This window comes from Protopterus annectens, chromosome 7.part1, assembly GCF_019279795.1.
Source record: "Protopterus annectens isolate FY-2018-M chromosome 7.part1, PAN1.0, whole genome shotgun sequence".
Classification (NCBI taxonomy): Eukaryota; Metazoa; Chordata; order Ceratodontiformes; family Protopteridae; genus Protopterus; species Protopterus annectens.
The window spans coordinates 437,301,120-437,325,951 of NC_056740.1; the positions used below are offsets into that span (position 1 = coordinate 437,301,120).

At 45.1% G+C, this 24,832-nt stretch overlaps 1 protein-coding gene across 1 annotated transcript in view; it reads left to right on the plus strand.

The window, feature by feature from the left end:
- The window catches only part of ADAM10 (ADAM metallopeptidase domain 10), a gene marked incomplete in the record, with an annotated part of 1,900,398 nt that overhangs the window by 1,442,981 nt on the left and 432,585 nt on the right, over positions 1-24,832 (plus strand).

Here is a 24,832-nt window from a genome sequence, read left to right on the forward strand (position 1 = left end):
TATTTTAGTTTTATTTTGTAACTATTATACTGTGTTTTCAAATTAATTTCATCATCATACTATGCAGGTTACTTAGTTTTCTTTCTAGTAAAAATAAAAGGGCAGTCCCACATGTAAGAGTCTTTTGTGTTGTAAGTGTGACATTAACTCATTACATCCAAGTCAAGTGATGCCTCCAGGTGCATCTGCAGTTCCTGCTGACGCCTCTAGGTATCAAATATTGTTTGTTCATATTTGCATCAATAATTCCAAAACCATGCTATGTACAAAGTTTTAAAGATTTCATCTTAAAGGTTACACAGTAGTAAACTCAACTTCATTAATATTTGCTCCCTGTTTAGTGTAGGTAAAAAGATACTGACTGTTTTTTTTTAATGATATTCATTTATATAGATATAATTTCACAATTTTCTAAATATCTCAACAACCAAGTAACACGGGCAGAACTCCTTAGCCTTAAATGAAGGCTCTCAGCTGCTGACAGTATGTGTGCAACTTGAGTGGTTGCTGAGATATTTTAAGTTTACAAAAAATTGCAAATGTAATAGTTACTGTGTTTGCTGTGACTTGTATAAAATTTGGTTTATGACCTAGAACCTAAAGAATGCTACAACTATAAAAATAGTTTGTGCTGAAGTATTTGGCATTTATACTTTCATAATCCCCATGGTTCCAGAGATATGAACATTTGTTTGAAATGTGAGGACATAATTTGATTCTGTCAAAAGGCTTAGGCTCCGCCCATTGGAAGTTACAGTGCTTCATTGGAGTGAATGAGTTAAATCACCCAGCATAGATGTTTGTCAAGAGTGTTTTAAGAAATATGTATAGGATTGCAGGAAGCCAGATCTGGGTCTCGTACAAACCTGATACTGGAGCCCTGTCTGGGTCTCGTACAGCCCCGATGCTGGAGCCCTGTCTAGGTCTCATACAGCCCCAGTGCTGCAGCCCTTTCTTGGGTCTCGTACAGCCCCGATGCCGGAGCCCTGTCTTTGGTCTCGTACAGCCCGGATGCCAGAGCCCTGTCTTGGGTCTCGTACAGCCCGGATGCCGGAGCCCTGTCTTGGGTCTCGTACAGCCCGGATGCCGGAGCCCTGTCTTGGGTCTCGTACAGCCCGGATGCCGGAGCCCTGTCTTGGGTCTCGTACAGCCCGGATGCCGGAGCCCTGTCTTGGGTCTCGTACAGCCCGGATGCCGGAGCCCTGTCTTGGGTCTCGTACAGCCCCGATGCCGGAGCCCTGTCTTGGGTCTCGTACAGCCCCGATGCCGGAGCCCTGTCTTGGGTCTCGTACAGCCCCGATGCCGGAGCCCTGTCTTGGGTCTCGTACAGCCCCGATGCCGGAGCCCTGTCTTGGGTCTCGTACAGCTCCCATGCCGGAGCCCCGTCTTGGGTCTCGTACAACTCCCATGCTGGAGCCCCGTCTTGGGTCTCGTACAACTCCCATGCTGGAGCCCTGTCTTGGGTCTCGTACAACTCCCATGCCGGAGCCCCGTCTTGGGTCTCGTACAACTCCCATGCTGGAGCCCTGTCTTGGGTCTCGTACAACTCCCATGCTGGAGCCCCATCTTGGGTCTCGTACATCTCCCATGCTGGAGCCCCGTCTTGGGTCTCGTACAACTTGTATGCTGGAGCCCCGTCTTGGGTCTCGTACAACCCCAGTGCTGTAGGAGTAGTCAAGAAAGGATTATGGGTATAAGACATCACTGTACTGGAATATAACTGCGTGACCAGATTAAAAGAAAAGTATATAGTGAGTGAATAAAAAGAGTAAACTATGAGAATATTCTGTCAAAGTACAGCAGCAAAGCATGCTATTATTAAAATATTTGGCTGTAAAGAGGTAAGGCTCAAGTAATTTGATCATTTTATAACAAAAGAAATAATCTCTGAGGCTTTTAAGTAATCTGTCAGTTAAGTCAAAAACAGGTAAAAGTGTCAGCTTTTTAAACAGTAAAATTGAAATCCATGGACGTAACATAAAAACTTTACAGGCATTACTGGTCATTTTAGTATTAGGATGAGCTAGAATAACAAACTTGCTTGAACCAGGTGACAGTGTCAACAGTGCTACAGTTTCCATTTACTAGGGGTTCAGGTAAGTGTAGAGTTCCATCAGTATGAAAAGCGGGAGCTGTACATAATAAGGATTATCTCTTCAGTGAGTGGTGTATATGATTTGAAAATAGTCAATGACAGATTTTTGTCCTCCACCCGTAGAGCAGTGGGACATCCTTATGATTATGTAGTTACATTCTAGCTGGATAACCATTAGAGTACATCTGGTTTATAAAAGCCTACACACCATCCTGACCCCACAGTGTCATTGAGTATACTTTCATCTGTTTGAATCCCTTTTAAATGATGTCAACACAGATTCTTTTCCTCTGGTATATTGATTGATTGCTCCACAACCTCCCTAACTTTCTTCTGAAAAAAAATCCAGATTTTAAATTCTGACTGCTTACTTGTATGAAACACGTATCCTTTATTCTAGTATCTTAATGTCTGTTGGAGGATCATGTAGAGCTCTTGGATAGCATCACCAATAGTCTTGTACAGCAATATTAGTTATGTCATTGCAGCTTGTATTTAATGCTATACTTGATACTTTCTGAAGTCTCATCACACACAGATAATGAGACCTGTCACAGATTTGCTTTGTAGAGTAACTTTGCATTCCTGAGTATTAATATAGTCACTAGAAGAGAGACAAATCTGAGCAGTTATTCTCAATCTGATGACAGTAGTAAGAATAGAAAGTAAAACTCTTAATAGATTTTTATGGCTCCAGAACATTCCTTTTCAGTTTCATTCATCCTCATGACTGGGTCATAGGATCCGACATGGGATCAGATCCGGCCATTCCAAAAGACTGATGCTTCAAGTCTCAAGCTCCTCCCACTCCCATAATGCTATGCAGCTCCCAAACTCCTTAGATCTTGTTAACCGTCTTCCTGGATAGATGTGATTGCGACTGGTCTCAAGTGTTTTCTCAGATAAGTTTGTATCTGTCAATACTTCCTTCAGATTTCTTTTTTCACTTTTAAATCTTTTTCAAAAATATATCTCAACCTCCCCTCCTGGTTTTAGACTTTTCATTAAACATTAAGGTTGCTCCTTTCCCTGTCCGCGTTTCTTCTGTCCCGTACCTCCGTTGGCCTACATTCCTTTTCTTCTCTGCTCTAAAAAAAAAATCTTTCTCTGTATTTTTAAGTTTATAATTGTTGTCGTTTGTAGTTTCTGGTAGTAGGGGTTGATAGTGGCAAGTTTGTTGCTCATCTCTTTTGCTCTTACATGTGTGTGGTACGACTGGGCTAATGGCAGACAAACCCACTGGAGTTGAGGTGCACCTCTTGTGGGCACAAAATTCCAAATTTCAGATGCCCACAAGAGGTGCGGCTATTGCTTAGGTGCTTCTCATTTAGAGCAGGACTGTGAGATTTGCTTGGGATTCAACCCACCGCGCTCTGGTGTTTCACCGCTATAAATCTTAAAAGGGCTTCTGCCCTCGTATGAATCTCATATCCCTGCCAAGCCACGCTGAAGGCCTCCGATCAAAGATCTCCGAGTTATACAGCAAGATGCAGCAAGTCGCCTTCTCCATCTAGGTTTAGTCATTCTTCAGTATTTTCCAGATCCTCTAGACTTTCCTGTTCCATGATGGACAGGATGATGAGGAAACTCCAGGATCCGGAATACTTGAGAGAGATGTCAGAGCCAAGAATAGAACTTTCCTCGACTCTGACCTTGTCCCAGAGACTGGCTTAGCTCCAGTAGTGTGGGAGCAGAATGGGTCCTGGACCCCGAGGTGTCGGCGTTGGCTCTGTTGGGAGTGGTATCTGCTTCAGCCTGATCAGATCCATCCCTCCCCCTAGGGGCTTTGGCTCTTGACAGTTCGGGGCTGGTATTGTCTGGAGGCCACAAATCTGGGGTGGTGGCTTTCCATTCTCTTTTGGCTATTTTGACTCCGGGGGGGGGGGGGCAGGTTTGTCTGCTTTTCAAGATGCAGAGAAGGCATTCTGTAGGCCTAGAAATGCATCTTTTCACTCCCTTGAACTTATACAGCCTTCATCTGGTTTGAGCTTTGGCCCTATTTGTCCTGTCCAGAGTCAGCCCACCCAGGATGACCTCCAGCCCCCCCCCTTACAGGGCCCCCCCCTCACAGGGCCCCCCCCCCTCTTCAGAGTTCTCATCCTAATCCGAGAGGAGGTGCCTCGGAAGAGGACATGCAAGAGGAAGCACTTTGACTCTCTTTTGGAGTCTCTGACAGAGGACACAGGTATCTATGATGGAGAAGGATCCCCTTGATCACCATTCGATGACATCTCCTGCAAAGATATCCTAGAGATCCTGAAGTGAAACTGTGGATGGTCTTCCCAACTTCCTCCTTCTGAGGAATCAGTGTTTCTGAAGGCTTTTGGGGTGGGCCCATCTATGATCTGGGTGACTCCACCGGCAGACAAACTTATTGACCTAGTTTCCCCCTGGGTTTGAAAGGAGACAGACATCATGGAGCCTATCCCCAAGCATGCCAACAAGTTCTAAAGCCCCCCTTCTGATTGCCCCCATTAGAGCAAAGGCATTCCAGTTGATATTGCGAAAGAATGAAATGGACATTGGATCATTTTGATGAAATTGGTAAATTAACTTTTTCTGATGCGTGTCCAAGTGTATATAAGGGTATTCTGTACTGAAATTACTAGAACGCAATACTGCAGTTTTCTCTGTGTTAAGTACAATTCCATCACCACTTACAAAGTATACACAATTGGGGAAATTCATAGCCTCGTTTATTGAAATTTACTTGCTGATTTGCGGTGTATGCATTTTGAGAAAGAAGGTTTTTTTTTTTTTAAACCATTGCAAAATTTGATATAAAAATGAAGGTAATTTGGGCTCCATGATTGACACTTACATAGGTTCTTGGGTGAATACTAGGCTAATTACCCTGAAGGGCCATGTTAAACTAATCTTGAGGTCAGAATCAATATCTTGTGTCTTTGAGGTGAAGACCTTAACCACTATGCCAAACCCACCCCCATAGAAGGTTGCCTTATATCTTTCTCTTCTGATTTGGCATCTACTCCTTGTGTTAAAATGCCAAAAAAGAAGCAGATAGACAGTTCTTAGAATTAAGAAAACACCACAGTGATGATGTACTTGAATAAGGAAAGGGGATCCAAATCTTACCCTTTGCAGACTAGCCACGATAGACTGGGATGCAGCTTTTCAGCACACAGTCACTCTGCAGGCATCTTGCTTACTCTCAGAGCAAAACTGTCTGGCAGACAAGCTGAGCAGGAAAATAACAGGCCCTCACGAATGAAAATCGAATCAGCAGGTCTTCCAAGAATTCATCGAGCTGTGGGGAACACTTCACATCTATATTTTTGCGTCCATTCATGATGATCTGTTGGCAAAATTATTTTTCTGGACTCTGTGCAAGAAAGCCTGGAGGACAGATGCTTTTTCTTTTCCAGTGGATAGGAATGTCCACAGGTACTTCTGAAGGTTCAGAAGGAAATCTGTAAGATCAGTGTGGTGACTCCCTTCTGGCCCAGACAAGAGTGGTTCTCCCTTGTTTTGGAAATGGCCAGGGGCATTAAGCATCCTCAAAGACTGGATCTGCTAACACAAGATCACATTTTTTGATGCCTCCCAAACCCAGACAACTTTAGCAGACTGCATGGGTGATAGGGACTTCCTTGGCACCTATTTACTGAAGACATGTAGGCACTAATGAAGGTAAGAAAGCCTGCAACTAGAAATGCATATATATGCAAATGGAAAAAGTTGATGCCAGCAAAATGACCTTCCTCCTTTCAGGACTAGAGTTTCTCTGCGTTCAGTATTTGAGTGCGTTATTCTCTTGTCAGTCTGTCTTGGTCATTTGTCAAGTTTCATTTGTCTGCCATTTCAGCATGTCTGCCCATGGATACTCTCTTTCAGTGCATTCTCATATCAAAATGTTTTTGAATGAGTATTATATAAGAGATCTTCAAGAAAACCAGTGGCCTCTCTTTGGGTTCTTAATTTTGTATTAGAGAAGCTAATACTTTGAACCAGTTCATTTGGGTGACTTGCCGTTTTTACCATGGAAAACAGTTTACTGGATTGCTCTAACCTGCACAAGAAGTGTATCTGAATTGCCAGTTTTTATGGTGGATCAGCCCCATCGCAGTGTGCACAGAGCCAGGGATTTTTTTTTTTTTTTTTTTTTTTTTTTTTTTTACAAATAAGCCTTCTTTTATGCCTAATATGGCATGTTTTCTTCCCTGAACCCAAACATGAGGGAGCTTGGATGGCCACAGACAACACTGGTAGTATCTTGACTGAACAAAATCTTTCAGGTCTTCTGATCAGTTCATTTCTTGTCAAGGTAGGAAGGGACAACCTGCATCAAAACAGACTATTTCCAAATGGTTGTCTAAGGCTATTACCTTTTGTTATACTCACTGTTAACAAAACTGTTCAGAGCAAGGTCAAGGCCCACTATACCAGGACCCGTGGCTTCATCTGTGGCTTATTGGAAAGGGTCGGATTTTAGAAGTAATCTAGAAGCAGCAGCTTGGTCTAGTGCTCATACAAAGCACTTCAAGCTAGAGTCCTCCTCCAGGTCTAGGTTAAGCTTTGCTAGGACCATTCTCCAGGGGCTCCTGGACCCCTCCCTTTCCACTTCCCAGTTACTGTAAGCAGTGTGCAGTAGTGGTCAGTATGAATCCTGTGGCAGCCTGCTAAGCTATATGATGTGCAGAAGTGATCAGTATGAACATAGTATAGTTGTACAACTTACCTTAACGGTAGATATTTGATAATCATTGCTGTAGCAGCTGCTCCCTCCCTCCATCCCCCTTGTTTTTGGCGTTTTTTGATGCCAGGGTGGGGACTTCTGTTTGTTGTTCCTAGCAATGTCCTCTCCGCATTGACCTCCTTCTCTCAGTTGGGTTGAAAGTGCTGAAGGGCTTTGTGCCTAAATCAGTGATTTATCCATCTGAGCTCAAGCTGCCTAACTGGGCATGTGGAAAGTGCCCTGAAGCTTTGGAAGGTGTTCTGCTGTTATAGTGTATGCAGGATATAACCCATATCAGACGTCTATTGTTATGGTAAGTTTACTTGCACAATTATATTTTGCATCCACCTAAGCTGATACCATATCAACAGCTGTGACCTAAACATAGGTCTTACCTTGCATAATATTGCTAGCCATGGAAAGAACTTTGCTCACTGTAATACCTCCATTTTCTTAGACCACAGCATTCTCGTTGGTACTTTCTCCTTTAACTGTGTTCAGTTCATTGTTTTTAGCAGTCCACTATCTCCCTTCTTTACTTCTCTTCTTGTGTAACCACTTTTGATTTCTCAGTCAGTATTTTCCAGAGGCAGCTACTTCATTTTGGCTTACTTTTCCTCATTGTTTTGCTGGTCTGTGGGGGTTGAAATAGACTCTTGGACTTTGCATTTCAAAGTCCATAGAAACCTCCTTACATTAGAGTTGTTCAGTCAAGTGCAATTTTTACTGTTATCACCATTAGTCAGGTCAAGGTGATATTGGACTAACTCTCCTACTAATACTGTGTCCTAGAGCAATAAAACCAAGACATTCATTTACTAGCACAGAGGCCTTTTAAACTGCATTGTTCCTTTTACTTATTTCACAGCAGGTTTGTGTCTGTTTACGTTAAGTCATTGATTGTTTTCTGTTTCTCTTGACAAGTTTTCAACCTGTTTTGTTTGCCTTTGCTAATGCTTGGGCTCACTCCACTCCCAAATCCCACGTACCCTCTCTTACTCTATATTTATTCTTCCATAGCACCACCCACATATTCCTCAAACCAGTACCATCAGTTCCCTCCAGTAGGAAAACAATCAGTACAATTATTCTCAATAGTAACACCCACTCTAGTTTACCACCCAAGTCTCTCTCAAATTGTCTTAATCTTTGCCTTCTGTAACTGACAAATTACATCTCTACAACCAACCCACTGCCCTCATAACATTTTTTATCCAAATTTACAACAGAGGTAAGCCCAAGATAAATATTATGCCTGTAAGTCAGATTATTTTACCATTTCTCCTAATTTTCCTTGCTGAACTACTAATATCATTCCTGAAAATCAACAGGAGGAAAATGTGTATCTAATCTTCATTCATTCATGACTGATGGATCTCGGGACACTGCCAATATAACAAGCTCGCGGCAGCCAAAAAACTCTCGAGCTAAGGTTACCCGTAGTGCCCCTCTCCTCATGCCATCAGATCTTATTTGCCACGTAGAGTGTCAAGGCGCATTAAGCCAGCTCTCAAGCCGTGTGCGTCACTTTTTTTTATTAATATTGACTCCTTTGCCTTTCTAACCACTTAGAACTTCATTTTTAGTCGCTTATACTTTGTGATACTTTTCTCTTGTGTGAGTGAAAAAGTTTTCCTCCTTTACCTCACTGGTATTTCTTAGTACCATCATTGGTACAGGCCCCCCTCCCTTTCTTTTTGGTCATTTTTATACCATTGTTGGTATTCTTCTGCCCCTTTACCCTTTTGGGTATTCTTCCCATTTACCATTGATGGTAATTAAAAAAAAATCTCCTTTCTTTGTGTGTGTGCGCGCAGCTATCATGTCAGAATATCTTTCCTCTGTTGAATTGTTTTGTCATTACTACTCGTTGACTAGACATTGTAATAATGGCAGACAAAAAGGGTACTACTGGTTTCAAACAATGTGATAAATGTGGCAGGAAGATGCCAAACTCCGATGGCCATCTCTCCTGAGAGTACCCCACTTAAACGTTCAACCTGAGAGAGCTTTGCAAGGGCTTTAATGCCCACAGTTTAGCTGAGTACAAGAACAAATTGATTCTAAAGGGTCTTTTAGGAAACCCCTTTCTCAGAGGCTTTATCTGAGGCAGAGGTCTCAACCCCTCCTAAAAAGGGGTCAAATAAGAGGAGCCAGTCAGTACCATCATCTCCTCATCCTCTACAATCGAAAACCACTAAGTCCCAGGTTCGTACGGAACTGAAACCAAAAATTGCAAAAATTACTTTGACACCTGTTTTGGCATCGGAGCCTAAAATTCCATCCACGATGCCGTCCTTAACCATGGAACCGATAATGACTACTCCCCACAGTACCGACCCCTTCCACAGTACCGCAGACCCTCTCAGCACCAAAAATAGTCTCTCAGTTTAAACTGGTCACTTCCCTCCCCTCATCACAACCTTCATGACTTTCGACCATGGTGCCGATGGTCCACACACTAGCCAGGACCAGATATTCTCCGACAGTTAACCCTTTTGTTGGACACCTGTTAAGTCCATTCCTTGATCGGCCTGAATCTCCGTCAGGGATGTCAACCATTTCCACCAGGAGCTTTTCGGAGCTCGATGTAGAGAGACTTGTGGATCATCTTCTAGCAGCCAGAGGCATCCCAACTCCGTCTAAAGCCTCCCTCCCACCTGGACTGAGGATTTTTCTACACAGACTCCAACATATATTACTCCTTCAACCTCACAGGTTTTGGAGCCCTCGATACAGAAGCATATCTCAGTGCCAGCGTCTTTGGTTCCACTGGTAGATCTTACCATGGTTCAGGATCCTATGCTGTTGTCCCACGGCTCAGTCGGAGCCAACCCACCCTCGAGACCATGACTGGTCTGTCGGCACTGTGACTCCTAGTTTGGCGTTGAGCTTTTCCTACTGCGCCATCTACGGTTTCGGTTGCCCTGACAGCTCCAAGTCCTCTCATGGCTCCTTCCCTGGGGGGCGGGCTTGTCGAAGCAGGGTATGATTCCAGTTCCGAGGTTGTCTTTCTCTGTTCCAGGCTTCCATCTCTCTTAAGGCAGGCCTGCCTTCCAGGTTATGGAGAGGGCACTTGCCTCAGCAGGTTCACAGTTGGCCCCTTTGGCACCAGAATGCCATATATAAATGTTTTCTGGTCCACAACTGACGCAGTCCACTATGCCTGGACATCAAGCACGGAAGCAGCAAGATACCCTACCGCAGGGCACTTTGATGCCCCTCCTGAAGAGCCACCCAGTAAGAGATTGTGCAAGAGGGAGCATGTTGATTCTGATGAGGAATTTCTCACCGAAGATAGTTTATGATGAGAGAGGTGTCCCCACTGTTAACCCCCGAGGATGACTCCTTCAGAGACATACTGGAGATACTTAAACAGAAGGGTGACTGGAAGCTCACCAACCCTTCTGAGGAATCTGTATTCTTGCAGGTTTGCCGTGCTTAACTGTCTACTTCGAGGGTGACCCCGCCTGCAGATGAGTTAGTCAAGCTCATCCTGCAGCACAGTTGGAAGACTCCTGACACCGCTAAGCCAATCCCCCAGAGACCGGACAAAATACTCTCCCCTCCAGAGGATCACCCCCATTGGTCCAAAGGCTTGGCAGTAGATGCTATGGTCGTGGCGGCGGCCACAAAGAATTAACTTGCAGAGGAGAGTCCTGCTGTCCATCCTCCAAGCAGGGAGTCTCGGATGATGGACAGATTAGGGAAGTGGGTTTATGCCTCATCAACCTTTGTCATATGGTCGTTGAACTACTTGGCACATTTTACCTGTCTCCAGAGAGACGTGATCATGGAACTCTCAGGAACTTTGGCAGGAGTGATCTCTGATGAGGTATGTGACAAAGTTGCCTCTCAACTTGCCACCCTGGAATACATATCTAACTCATCCATGCGGTTGATTTCTCATACAACCAAACGGGTGGCCAGAGAAGCAGGTGCAGGTGTTGTCATGAGATGTCATGCCTGGATGTGCTTGTGCGATTTTGCAGACCCTTTCAAGTCTTCCTTCGTCAACGCTCCCATTGAAACCTCCTCTCTTTTCAGTCCAAAGGTTAAAGGCACACTAGCCAGGTGTGAGAAAGACTGCAAGACCCTATCTGCTGTGGGCATACATTTTTCCACTCCCCAACTATCCTACTGTAGGAATCAGAGAAGTGGAAAGATGTGGTTCAGGAAATCCCAGGGGCCTTTCCGTGACACACGTGATATGTTTTTCCCCAGGGCAGAGGGGAGAACTTATCAGGAAGACACCCCCCTTCGAGGCAGAGAGGGTCCGCGTAACCAGGCGACCGGAGATTCCTTTTCTGGGTAACCCTACCAGCACTCCTGAAGAGCGGCCAGATTGCTTACCTCTGGAAGCAGTCGGGGGGGGGGTGACTATTCTCTCTGCACCATTTAGCCTGGCACTCCATAATGAAAGATTCCTGAATGCAGATGATAATTACCAGAGGTTTTCACATCCTCTTCGATCTTTACTCGAGGCCACAAAGGTGGATCCCCGACGTTCCACCCAGTCAGAGGGACGTAGCAGCACAAGAAATTTGAAAGCTGCTTAAAGAGTAATCCAAACAGTCCCACCAGACCAGATAGAATCCGGATTTTACTCGAGGTTCTTTGTAGTGCTACAAAAATGGGACTGGAGGCCAATTTTGGACCTCAGCATCCTGAACAAGTTGGTCAGACATATCAAATTCCAGATGGTCATAGTTCAGTCTATCCTCTCGTTTCTGGAGAAAGACAACTGGGTGTTCTCGATAGATCCCCAGGATGTGTATTACCATATAATGGACAAACGCTGCAGGATATATCTCCGCTTCCGGCTGGAAGCCAATCACTACCAATTTCAAGCACTGCCCTTGGATCTCTCCACAGCCCCAGAGTGTTCACCAGATGTATGGCAGTGATAACGGCTCACCTGAGACTGCAGGGATTCAGAGTGTTTCCATTTCTAGATGATTGGCTCCTTACTGCCCCCACCAAGCATCTACTGATTCTTGCCTTACACTACCCTTTATGACTAGCTACCTCCTTAGGGATCTACGCAAGCAAAGCGAAATCAAAACTAGTACCTACTCAAAGCCTAGAATTCATAGGAGCCTGCACGTCCTTTTGCTTCACAGGCTTCAGAAGCTAAGATCTCAACTCCGAGTGATACTGTCTCAGGACAAAGTTCTAGTTCGTTTAGTCCTTCAGCTACTGGGATCAGTGGCAGCAATGATCACTATAGTTCCTCTAGCAAGACTACACATAAGATTGCTACAGTGGCTCCTAGTGTCACAGTGGTCCCTATTAACACATCCTATATCACACCTGATCCACATAATGAACCACTGCAGGTAAGATCTGAATTGGATGAACCCAGAAATGGAGTTATGGATTCCCCTATTCACCCCCTCAACCCAAGGCTGTAGTGACCACGGATGGATCCCTGATGGGGGGGTATTTTCAGGGAAAAACAGTCCAAGGCACTTGATCCCCCCTTAGAGGCCAATCTGCACATCAGTGTCCTAGAACTGAGGGTGGTGCTTCTAGCGTTGCAAGTATTCTAATCTGCCCTTCCATCGGGGACAATTCCTATCCAGTCAGACAACATGTCAGTGGTCTGGTACATCAGCAAACAAGGAGGAACCAGATCTTACCCGTTATGTCGGGAAGCCCTAAGAGTGTGGTAATGGGCAATAATTCCAACCACTTCCTGATAGCAACACACAATCCTGGGAATTCCATCGTGATTGCAGACAAACTGAGCAGAAGCATCCTTGTGCCTCACAAGTGGTCTCTCAATCCTGTAGTAGCGGCAGAAATCTTTCTTCGTTGGAGCCAGCCTTGCTTCGATCTCTTTGCCTCTCCCTCGAACCATGAATGCAACAGCTACTTCACCCTGATCCCCCTCAGGGGCAGTCACTAAGAGACGCTGTGATATGCGATTGACCTCCGGGTCTTCTTTATGCCTTTCCTCCCTTTCCCCTGATACCACAGATTTTGAAGAAAGCGCAATGGTTGAGAAGCAAAGCGATCCTCATTGCACCCTATTGGCCCCGTCAAGTTTGTTTCCCCTTTCTCTGGCCTCATGTAGTTCATCCCCCATGGACTGTAAATCCAACCCCAGCACTGTTCTCATCCACAGGGGCTGGTCCATCCAGACCTACCCAGTCTCAAGCTGATCTCTTGGTTTCTCCATTTCCAGTAATTGCCAGGCAGAGTTATCTATCTTCCCCAGTGCAAAAGATACTTCTGGCCTCCCATAAACCATCCACCAGGAAACTTTATCATAGTAATTGGAACAGATTTATGATCTGGGATCAAGAACAAAAACTCAATTCCTTCTCAGCCCCGATTCATAAAGTCTTAGAATATTTCTCAACATTACTCCATTCAGAAGCCTCAGCTTCTACTATCAGAGTCCTATCTCCAAGTTTCACAATGACTTTAATGATTAGTCCTTGATGTCTCACCGTCTCTGCAAAACCTTCTTAAAGGGAGTCATGCATCTGAGACCACCACTTAAAGATCCTATTGAACCTTTGGAATTTGACGTTAGTCTTGCAAGCTTTAATTCGATAACACTTTGAGCCATCAGCCACCTGTGATGTAAAGTTTTTGTCTTGGAAAACCTTATTCCTGAGAGCCATCACGTCAGCCAGAAGGATATCAGAGTTACAGGCCATTTGTGTAAAATGCCCATACATCATTTTTCACAGAGAGAGTATCATTTTGGACTAAACCCTTCTTTCTACCCAAAATTGTCTCAGAATTAAATCTTAAACAGTCCATTGACTTGCCAGTTTTCTTTCCAAATTTCTCTTAAAGGAGAATACTGTGTTTGCACTTGCTAGATGTGTATAGACAGTTACGTTGTTACTTAGGACTAAATCATTTCGAAAATTGGATCAACTCTTCCTATCTTTTTCAGGTCCAAGATTAGCCAAACCAGTTTCCAAAGTCACTTTATCAAAATTGTTGAGAGATTGCATTACCTTTGTTTATCACCAGAACAAAATTACTTTATCAGCTAAAGTCAAGGCTCACTCCACCAGATCAGTGTCCACTTCACTGGCCTTTCACTCGAGTGTGTATGTATGACATTTGCGCAGCAGCTACTTGGGCTACCCTCTCATGCCTTTATTGCTCATTACAAATTGGATATGGTCTCCAGGGGAAGAGCATCCTTTGGCTCAGTGGTGCTCAGGAATATCCTTCCATAGGGCCTCCCGAGACATAAAGTAGCTAGGGACTCTGTCCCATCCATCATGAATGAATGAATGAAGATTAACAACATCAGATAAATAAGTTATGTTCTTACCTTAATGTTCCATCTGTGCTGTTTATCTTCATTCATTCATGACATCCCACCCTCCTATCCCCTCCGAAAGACTCCTCGTGATTCGGATTTGGTCCTGGTTTCATGATAGTGCATTTGCTCAGACAAAGCCTCCACTTTCTTATTCTAACAGGCAAACTCGGTCTGAGAAGATGAGGAAGGGGGCACTATGGGTAACCTTACCTCGAGAGTTTTTTGGCTGGCACGAGCTTGTTATATCGGCAGAGTCAGTTCCGAGGACGGAACCAGGACCCATCCGTCATGAATGAATGGAGATCAACAACACAGGTGGAATGTTATGGTAAGAACATAACTTCTTTTTAACAGCAATTTGTATGCCACCAAGGAATAACATTGATACTGCTGAAAGCATCCTGTAATGGATATCCCAACAAATTAGCCATGAAGCTATAATACTTGGGAGACATAAATATAGATTGGCAACTCATAAATTGCACTACCCCCACTGAATCCATGAACGTGTACAACTTCAGACAGTTAATAATCACACCTACACAAAAATCAGTAAAACTTCAGGGAGATGCTCAACATTAAATTGGATTCTTACAAACAAACCAGACAAACTGACAAAAGTAACTGCATGTTAGATAAGTGACCACTTACCAACATATGCTATTAGAGCTCACTGTAATCTAGATAAACATATTTCTATAATCAAATATAAAATGCAGTCAATTTCAGCAAAGATTTTTTTCAGTGAAGCACTAAAAAATATAACTGAAATGTACTTGGAATAATGCTGCTAGATGCTGCTATAGAATACTTTAATAATGTATTCTTACAGACTTATAATAGTCGAGCTCTAGTATGTAATACGAGTAAAATCCAACCCCGCACCATGGCTGACAAGGAAGTGAAAAAAATCATAATAAGAGAAAACCTGTAAAAAGTGGTATAAGAATAGAGCTCAAAATGCCCTCCAGCAGTTTAGATGTTAAAAACCTTGCAAAACTCCATGTGCAACAGGATAAGCAAACATACTATACCAGCATGCAAGACAAACATATAAACAACCCAAAACATTTTTGGTAATCCCTAAATAATGTACTCCACCCTGGCAAGACCACTAGTCCCTCTCCAAAAACAGACTATAAGACAGACTCTAGCCCCACACAGTTTAATTCCTACTTTGTACGATCAGTGTTATCTCTTAGACAGCAACACATATCCCCCCCGTCACTCTACCTCTGTCCAATCAAAACCACCCACAGCTCTTCAGTACCTACCTCACTTGTAAGGAAGTTGCTCCTTAAACTAAAAAAATTTTCTGTAGCTGTACATCAACTACCACCAGACTATCTAAAAATGGCTGCAGAAGTCATAGCCTTCCCTGTGTCCATACTAATTAATAGGTCCATCGCAGAAAGATACATCATCACTGTGGAAAAAATCCTACATCATACTTTTGCACAAAGGCCGCACATCTACAAGAGTTTAATAACTACAGACTGGTAGCGAACCCCCCCCCCCCCCTTCAAAATATTAGAGAAATGCATCCATATGAGCTGATGCAGTACCTAACCTCAAATAACCTGCTCTCAGAAACATAACATGGCTTTAGGCCCCAGGACAGCACCACTACTGTTCTACATTTTACCAATATAATAAACAGACATAGAAATTATGGTCTGCTTGTGTCCACCGTGTTCTTAGACTTGTCAAAGGCATTTGATACTGTGTTGCACCAGCAACTGCTTGTTCAACTCTCCTCATTAGGACTTTCACAGTACTCCTTGTTGTGGTTCCTTTGTTACCTATCTGGAAGGCAACAAGTTGTTAAATGGCAACAAACCTACTCATTCTTTCAACCGGTTACTACAGATGTCCCTGAGTGCTCTACTCTGGGCTCTCTCCTTTTTAATATATTAATGACCTCCACACCTCCACTCACCTTGCTAGTTTAGTTTAGTATGCAGATGACTTAGTATTAATATCTGCAGCCTCAACAATAGATATGCTGCAAGGTATTACACAAAAATCTTTTTTCTCTGTAGAAACCTGGCTCAAAGAATCAAACCTCTTACTCAGCCCTACGAAAAAGATCTGATGACGTCAATTTTCATTTGTTCCTCAACTACTGGGTTCGGATCTGACTCAGCCGTTACTATAGCTCGTGGTAACCTCAATGCTCTCGAACTCCTCCCTACCTGCAGTGCAGCAACCCCTGACATACCGCAGATCTCATTTCCTATTGACGTAGTTATCAAAGCTCTTGAGTGAAAGTCCGATAGGTGTCTTTATCAAAAATCTGCTATTTTTTCCTTTTCTGACAGTGTATTCCTTTTATTACCATTGTTGGTATTTGCTACTATTTAATCCTTTATTTCTTGTAAAACGTTTTACACTTCTGTGTAATATCTCGTTCCATTGTTGGTACTTTTCTTCACCTCGCTTTGCCTAAAAAAAAAATATATCTTTGTATCATTTGGTAGTATTTTTCTTATTAAAATGTCAAAGAAAGGCCCCTCAGGGTTTAAGAAATGTTTGAAATGTGGTCATAAGCTCCTGCTGTCAGATGCATGTAATTTGTGTGTATTGTCTATGCCCAGACCATTAAAATGTCGACTGTTCTTTAATACATGAGCAGTAGCAGATTACCGTCTTTTTTTTTAAAGCAGTTACTGGGGCTCAATTCCCCAAATCCAAGCATAAGGAGACTTCAAAGAAGTCCCCTAGTCCATCCAGATCCTCTGAGCTGTCCTCTACTGAACCTCCAAAACAGATGATGTGAGAGTGTTCAATCTCGCCGTTTGTTCTTACACATGGGTTCGGAGCCGATCCTCGGCTCCAAGTCGGCCGCTTAGCAAAGCTCTGTATCGAGAAGAAGCTCGAGACCAACCTATCTCCCACAATTCCCTCTGCCCTTACCTCAGATCTTGTTTGCCGCTGCAACGTTCGCATCATTTTCGATGAGCTCAGACCAACTGGCAGATAAGATACCCTTTTTTTTCTAGGATTCTTAGAAAACTCTTTAGTATTTCGAATTTGAGATTATTAGTGTGTGTGTGTGCGTGAGTCAGGGGTTCCTTAACTTTCTATATATATAGTATATAGATTTTTAGTGAGGTTTCCCTAGGGGCCTACCCCACCCACTAATTCTACTGGATTTGACTGAATCATAATAGCCTTTTTTAATTGCTATTGGCTTTGTTAGAGTTGAATAAACACTAGTATAACCTGTCGGTACCATCCTTAGTGTTTTTGACTGTGACTGCTTTCAAGTTTGTTCAGGCTTTGACAGAATTATCTGATTTGACTCTTTTTTTTTTTTTTTTTTGCTTAAATATGTCTGAAAAAGCAAAGTCAGGGTTCAAAAGGTTCCAGTGTGGACAGAAAATGTCTGTCACAGATAACCATAGCTCCTGTGTCTACTGTCTTGGCCCTCTCCATCTGCAAGAAGACTGCTCTATTTGTCATTCTTTCAGTGGAAGGGTCATGACAGATAGGCGCAGGAAGCTGATGGACAGGGGCCTTTTGAAGCCTGCCTTTCAAGAGGCTCTTGATAAATCAGACCAGGCATCTAAATCCTCGAAGGAGTCTAAGACGTCAGAGCCCATGTCATCGGCTCCGAGCTCTTCATTTAAGGTTCGTTCACCGGTTCCACAGACTTCGGGGCCGAGTGTCGAACTCCTGTCTGTCACCGAGCCTCTAGTCTTGGAACTGGTGACGGAGCTTCCACCTCCTGTGCTTTTGAGGTCTGCTCCATCTTCGATTCCTTCGACTCGTTCTTCCAGACCCCTCTCTTACTCCGACGTAGATCGTGTGGTGCAGAAGTTAATGGAGAATACGGCCTTGTCCAAACTCATCTCAGTCTCCTCCCAGTTGGTGTCGAGACTTGAAGGCCTTCCTTTATCTCCATCTGTTCCTCCTCCGAGGCCTATTCAGCCTTCGGAGCCGGGAGAGGCTGATCTGATGATCGTGGAGCCCTCGGTGCCGGAGCCGTCTTTCTCTCTGTCGGCACCGTTCACCTCGACTCCGGATCCATTACCGGAATCGAGGAGCCGACTGTCTATCCTTGGTTCCGGGACCGAGAGTCGAACCGATGTTTCGGTTCCGACTCTCCCTCTCGGTGCCTCGGCACGGATCACTTCGGCTCCGTCCTCGGGGTCGATGCCCTCGGCCCCCGCCTCGGGGATCCCTCCACCTTCTTCGGAACCGGGGGATTCCTCGACTCGGGGCCCAGGGGCCTTCGACCTTATGAGGAAGGTGTTGTCGACTCAGACAACCACTTCAGCAGAGACGGCTTCTCCCTCCCATAAAGGCCCGTTATCCTCTTCTGCACCTACGGCTACTCAAAAGCGTCTAGCACCAGTGTCTCAGCCGCTCCCAGAGGGAGCCCCCTCTTCCTCGGAGGCTTCATCGGATGCCCCCCCCCCCCGAGGAAGTCCCGGGGAAAAGATTGTGTAAGAGGAGGCACTTGGATTCTCCACAAGAGTCCTTAACATCGGACACTGACTTGGATGAGTCAGAAGGGTCCCCAAAATCACCCTCAGAGGATGTCTCCTTTTCTGACATCCTGGAGATCCTAAAACAGAGAGGTGATTGGCAAGCCCTACCCCCTTCTGAGGATGAGTCAGTCTTGCTGAAGGCATTCGTTGCTCACCCTTCCTCCTCCTGGGTCACTCCGCCCTTCGATGAGTTGATGGATTTGATTGCTCGAAGGGCGTGGGAGACACCTGACACAGTGGAGCCAGTCCCTAGAAAGCCTAATAAATATATTACGGCCCCTCAAGACAAGGCATACCTGTTCACAAAGGGAGTTCCAGTGGACGCTATGGTGGTGGCAGCTGCCACTAAAAAGGAGATGTCTGAATCTTCCTCATCTGTCCATCCGCCTAACAGAGATTCTAGGACTATGGACAGGTGTGGGAAGCGCATTTTTAGTTCAGCGACTTCTTCCATGAGATCGCTGAACTATTTGACACATTTCACACGTTTACAGAGGGATCTAATCAAAGAGTTGGGAGATACCCTCCAGGGTACTACAGATGCTGCTGTCGCGGAAAAGGTTACAGCACAGCTCAATACCCTTACATCAATTGTGAACTCGTCCATGAGGCTCATCTCGTATGCAGCCGAAGGATCGAGAAGGGCTGCGGCTTCAGCGATTGCTCTTCGTAGACAATCCTGGATGCGCTTATGCTCCTTTACGGAAGCCTTCAAGTCTTCTTTTACTAACGCCCCATTTGATGGTGCCACTCTCTTTGGCCCCAAAGTAAAGGAGACCCTTACCCGGTGTGAGCAAGAGGGAAAGACTCTGCTGTCGGAGTCCGTTTTTCCACCCCATCTAGACCGTACCCCAAAGGGCAACGAGGTGGAAAAATGTGGTTTCGAAAACCCCAGGGTTCTTTCCCAGGCACACAGGGTGATGCCCCCTCCAGAGGCAGAGGGGAGTGCAGAAGTGGAAGACGTCGCCCTGGCCGCAGAGGGGGTCCGCAAAACCAAGGTGACAGGGATACGCTCCCTGGGAAACCTTTCCAGCACTCCTGAAGGGAGGCCCGACTGTCCAGCTCTGGAGGCAGTCGGGGGTCGCTTAGCTTTATACCCTCAGGCCTGGCAAACACTTACCTCAGACAAATGGGTAAAAAGCATTATTACCAGAGGTTACAAAATTCCATTTCTATTTCCCCCGTTACCACAGAAAAGATTCCCAGATGTACCGCCCCATCTGCGAGAACCTGCAGCTATAGAAATTTCAAAGCTGCTAGAAAAAGAGTCATCCAACTAGTCCCGGCGGACCAAAGAGGATTCGGAACTTACTCAAGGTTTTTTTTAGTTCCAAAAAAGACAGGGGACTGGAGGCCAATTCTGGACCTAAGCAATCTCAATACCTTCGTCAAGAAAGAAAAGTTCCGGATGGTCACGCTTCAATCGATCCTTCCATTCTTACAGAAGGACGACTGGATGTGCTCAATAGATCTCAAGGACGCATACTACCACATCAAAATGGCCAGAGCGTCCAGGGATCACTTCCGCTTCAGGCTGGGAGCCAGTCACTTTCAATTTCGGGCCCTGCCCTTTGGTCTAACCTCAGCCCCCAGGGTTTTCACCAAATGCATGGCAGTGGTAGTGTCTCACTTGAGACGCCTAGGATTCCAGGTGTTTCTGTATCTGGACGACTGGCTCCTTACTGCCACCACCGAGCATCGACTGATACAGGCCAGGGATTACACACTCGAACTTTGTGTTCAACTCGGAATTTCCATAAATTTCGAAAAATCTGCATTACAACCGTCACAGCATATCTCATTCATAGGAGCAGATTTGGATACCCGTTGCTTGATTCTAAGACTTCCCCCAGAAAGAATAGCCTCTCTACAAAATCACATATCTCTACTCCTGTTGTCCAAGAAATCCCCGGCCAAACTGGTTCTAAAAGTTTTGGGTCTCATGTCGGCTTCCCTCATTGCAATACCCTTGGGAAGACTGCACATGAGAGTTCTTCAATGGCTGCTGTTCGCACAATGGTCGTTCAAACAGTTACCGCTGACACACGAAATTCACATCACAAACATCTGCAAGACACACCTATCTTGGTGGCTATTGAATTGCATTCTCACCAGCGGCCGACCGTTTGTGCTACCCACTCCAACAGCTACGGTGACCACGGACGCTTCCCTGATAGGGTGGGGGGGCATCTTTCAGGGACAGACAGTCCAAGGCGAATGGACCAATCTAGAGTACAACCTGCATATCAATGTTCTGGAGATGAGGGCAGTGTTCCTAGCGTTGCAACACTTTTCTCCCCTTCTACCTCTAGGGACCATTGCAGTTCAAACGGACAACATGTCCGTAGTCTGGTACATAAACAAGCAAGGAGGAACCAAATCTTACCAGTTGTGCAGAGAGGCCATGAGAATTTGGCAATGGGCAGAGTCCACGGGTCGCTTTCTGATAGCAACGCACATCCCGGGGTTATCCAACGTCATAGCGGACGGGTTGAGCAGAGCCATCCTGTTACCTCACGAGTGGTCCCTCAAACAGACAATAGCGGACATGATATTCCGCAAGTGGGGCCAGCCTTGCTGCGATCTGTTTGTGTCTCCAATGAACGCCAAATGCAGAAGCTACTTTGCCCTATTACCCCCGCCAGGGGAAGTCCCCAGGGACGCTCTGATTCACGATTGGCCCCCGGGTCTCCTGTACGCCTTCCCTCCTATACCTCTGATACCAAGATTTCTGCAGAAAGCCAAGAATCTGGAAAGGACTGTGATTCTCATTGCCCCATTCTGGCCTCGTCAAATTTGGTTTCCCTTTCTTCAAGCACACCAAATACGGGAGCCCTGGATCCTGGACCCGGAGCCAGATCTACTGACCCATTCGTCAGGGGCTCCCCACCCGTCGCTTCTGTCCCTCAGACTAGCAGCTTGGCTGCTCCGCTTCCCTTCTTAGCCAGGTCTAACCTTCTTTCTCCTGCGGTTCAGAATATTCTAGTAGCTTCTCATAAAGCTTCCACTACAAAAATTTACACTAGTAAGTGGAAGCGTTTTGTATACTGGGCAACTGCACAACATTTAGATCCCTTAATAGCCCCACTAAACAAAGTTTTAGAGTTTCTATCCATGCTATTTCATCAAGGAGCTTCTCCTGCCACCTTGAGGGTTCAATTGGCTGCTATTTCAAACTTTCATGTAGGAGAAAATGGAGCGCCTATTATGACTCATAGGCTTTGTAAGGCTTTTCTAAAAGGGTCTTTTCATATTAGACCACCAGTCAGGTTTCCTACAGCTTCGTGGAATCTAAACCTCCTGTTATCCCAGCTAATGCTACCACGATTTGAACCAGCCTCGTCCTGTTCTTTAAAGTTCTTGTCATGGAAAACTCTCTTTCTAGTAGCTATCACTTCAGCTAGACGAGTGTCAGAACTTCAAGCTCTTTCCATTAAGCACCCATATTTGATCTTTCACCCTGATAGGGTATCCCTATGCACCAACCCGTTCTTTCTTCCCAAGGTTTGTTCAGTCAACAACATTATTCAGTCCATTGAACTCCCCACATTTTTCAAGAACCATTCCAATAAGCTGGAATATATGTTACACAAGTTGGATGTTCATAGACAACTCAGATTCTACTTAGATAGAACAAAGGATCACAGAAAAGCAGACCAACTTTTTATAGCCTTTGCGGACAGCAGAAAGGGCATGGCAGTGACAAAGCGTACCCTCTCCAAATGGCTATCTGATTGTATTACTTTTGTTTATACTGCTACTGAGCAGAGTTTGCCCGCCAAACCGAAAGGACATTCTACTAGATCAGTATCTACATCCCTGGCTCATGCAGCCCGCCTACCTTTAGATACTATTTGTGCGGCCGCCACTTGGTCTAAACCACATACGTTCATCACTCATTACAAAGTGGATAGGATTTCCAGGGACAGGGCAACCTTTGGTTCCACTGTGCTCAGGAACGTTCTTCCGTGAGTCTCTCAGGGTCACGGAGCTAGGGACGCTACCCATGTGTAAGAACAAATGGCGAGATTGAACACTCTCACATAAAGAAGTTATGTCCTTACCATAATGTTCCATGTGGAGTGTTCATCTCGCCTTTGTTCTTACATTCCCACCCTCCCACCCTTAGGTCAGGAAGAATGTCCAGTTTAGAGGTCTGGTTTGGTTCTCCCGCTTCTGGTTTCTCTCTGCTGTTACTGCTGGTTTCAGCTACGCCTTGGTATGTATGTTTGTATGTTTTTCATTCCCGTTGGGATCTGGTATTGTTTTGCAAACTAGATCTGAGGTAAGGGCAGAGGGAACTGTGGGAGATAGGTTGGTCTCGAGCTTCTTCTCGATACAGAGCTTTGCTAAGCGGCCGACTCGGAGAACTTTGAGGTGGTGGAGAGTGTTTTCTTTTCTTCTGCAGGACAGACTCTCTCTTCCCCCTCAGATCAAACCTTAGGATCTCGTCTGTCTTCACACCTTGAACCTCAATGTTAGACTCTGCAGGGACAGCCAACCCAAACCATCCAAGCTACCCAGCAAGATACCACCATTTCTTCTGATACTTCTCCAGGGCATCCCACTGAATAAGTCTCCAAGAAGAGAGAGTGCAAAAGGAGGCACTTGGGATTCCCTGCTGGAATCTGTCACCGACTTCAAGGAAGGGAAATGATCCCCAGGATCACCACCCAAAGACATCTCCTTTGGAGACATCCTCGAGATCCTTAAAGAAGTGAATGTTCCTCCCACAATCCTTTTCCGAAGGAATTGGTATTACTGGAGGTTTTTGGGTCTGGCTCGTCTACCTCCTGGGTAACTCTGCCTGCTGATGAGCTGATTGACCAGATCTCTCTGTGGGCATGGAAGGAGCCTGACACAGTTGAAGCCATCCCCAAGAGATTGAATAGGATTCTGGCACCACCTAAAGGAAGAGAGTTTTGGAGTAAGGGAGTACCTGTGGATACTGTGGTCTTGGCTGCAACCATCAAGAAGGTACTCAAAGAACAGAGTTCCACTTTCTATCCCCCTAACAGGGAGTCTAGGGCTTTGGACAGGTTTGGAAAGCATGTCTGTGCTTCAACTACCTTTGCTCCCAGGTCACTGAACTACCTTGCACATTTTACTAGACTACAAAGAGATTTGATAAAGGAACAGTCAAAATTTCTTTCTGGAATCCCTACTGCTGAGACTGTGGCTTCTGTGGCCTCACAGTTGGTAACAGTACAATCCATTTCAAATTAGTCTATGAGGCTTATCTCTCATGCAGCTGAGGGTACTACAGGAGCAGCAGGTTCAGGCATTTCCATTAGGAGACATGCCTGGATGCACTTGTGTGACTTTGCGGAGCCCTTCAAGTCTTCCTTCATCAGTGCCCCTTTTGACAGAACTTCCTTATTTGGACCCGAAGTGAAGGGGACACACACTACATCTGGGAAAGTTGGAAAGACCCTCTCTGCTGTAGGAATTCATTTTTTGACCCTCAAAGGACCTTCTTTAGGAACTAATGAGGAGGACGAAAAATGTGGTGCAGAAAATCCCACGGTCCTTTCCAAGATCCCTGTGGAGACAGTTACCCAGAGGTAGTGGGGAAAACAAATGGAAGATGCCATCCTTGTGGCAGAGGTGGCCTGCAGAACCAAAGGTCTAGACATTCCTTCTGTGAAAGACCCTACCAGGGCTCCTGAATGGAGGCCCGTTGCCCCCCTCTAGATGCAATCGGGGGTCATTTATCTCTGCACCAGAGAGCCTGGCTAGGTATTACAAAAGACACCTGGGTGCAGAGAATCATTTCCAAAGGTTATATATAATTCACTTTTCCCTTCCACCCCATCCTGAAGAAAATTTCCTGATGTTCCATTCAGTCAGAGGAAAGCAGCAGAACTAGAAATGCAAAAACTGCTAGGAAAAAAGTAATCCAAGAGGTCCACCAAGACCGGATAGAATCTGGAACTTATTTGAGATTCTTTTTAGTGCCGAAGAAAACAGGGGACTTGGAGACAAGTTTTGGATCTCAGCAACTTGAACAAGTCAGTTCAACACACAAAATTTGAGATTGGTCATGCTTCAGTCCATTTTACCCTTTTTGGGCAAGGACAACTGGATGTGCTAGAGACCTTCAAGATAAGTACTGTCACATAAAATTGAACAGACAGTCCAGAAGGTTTTTACACTTCCTTCTGTGAGCCAGTCATTGTCAGTTAAGGGCCCTGCCCTTCGGTCTTACCACAGCTCCCAGGGTGCTCACCAAATCCATGTTAGTGGCA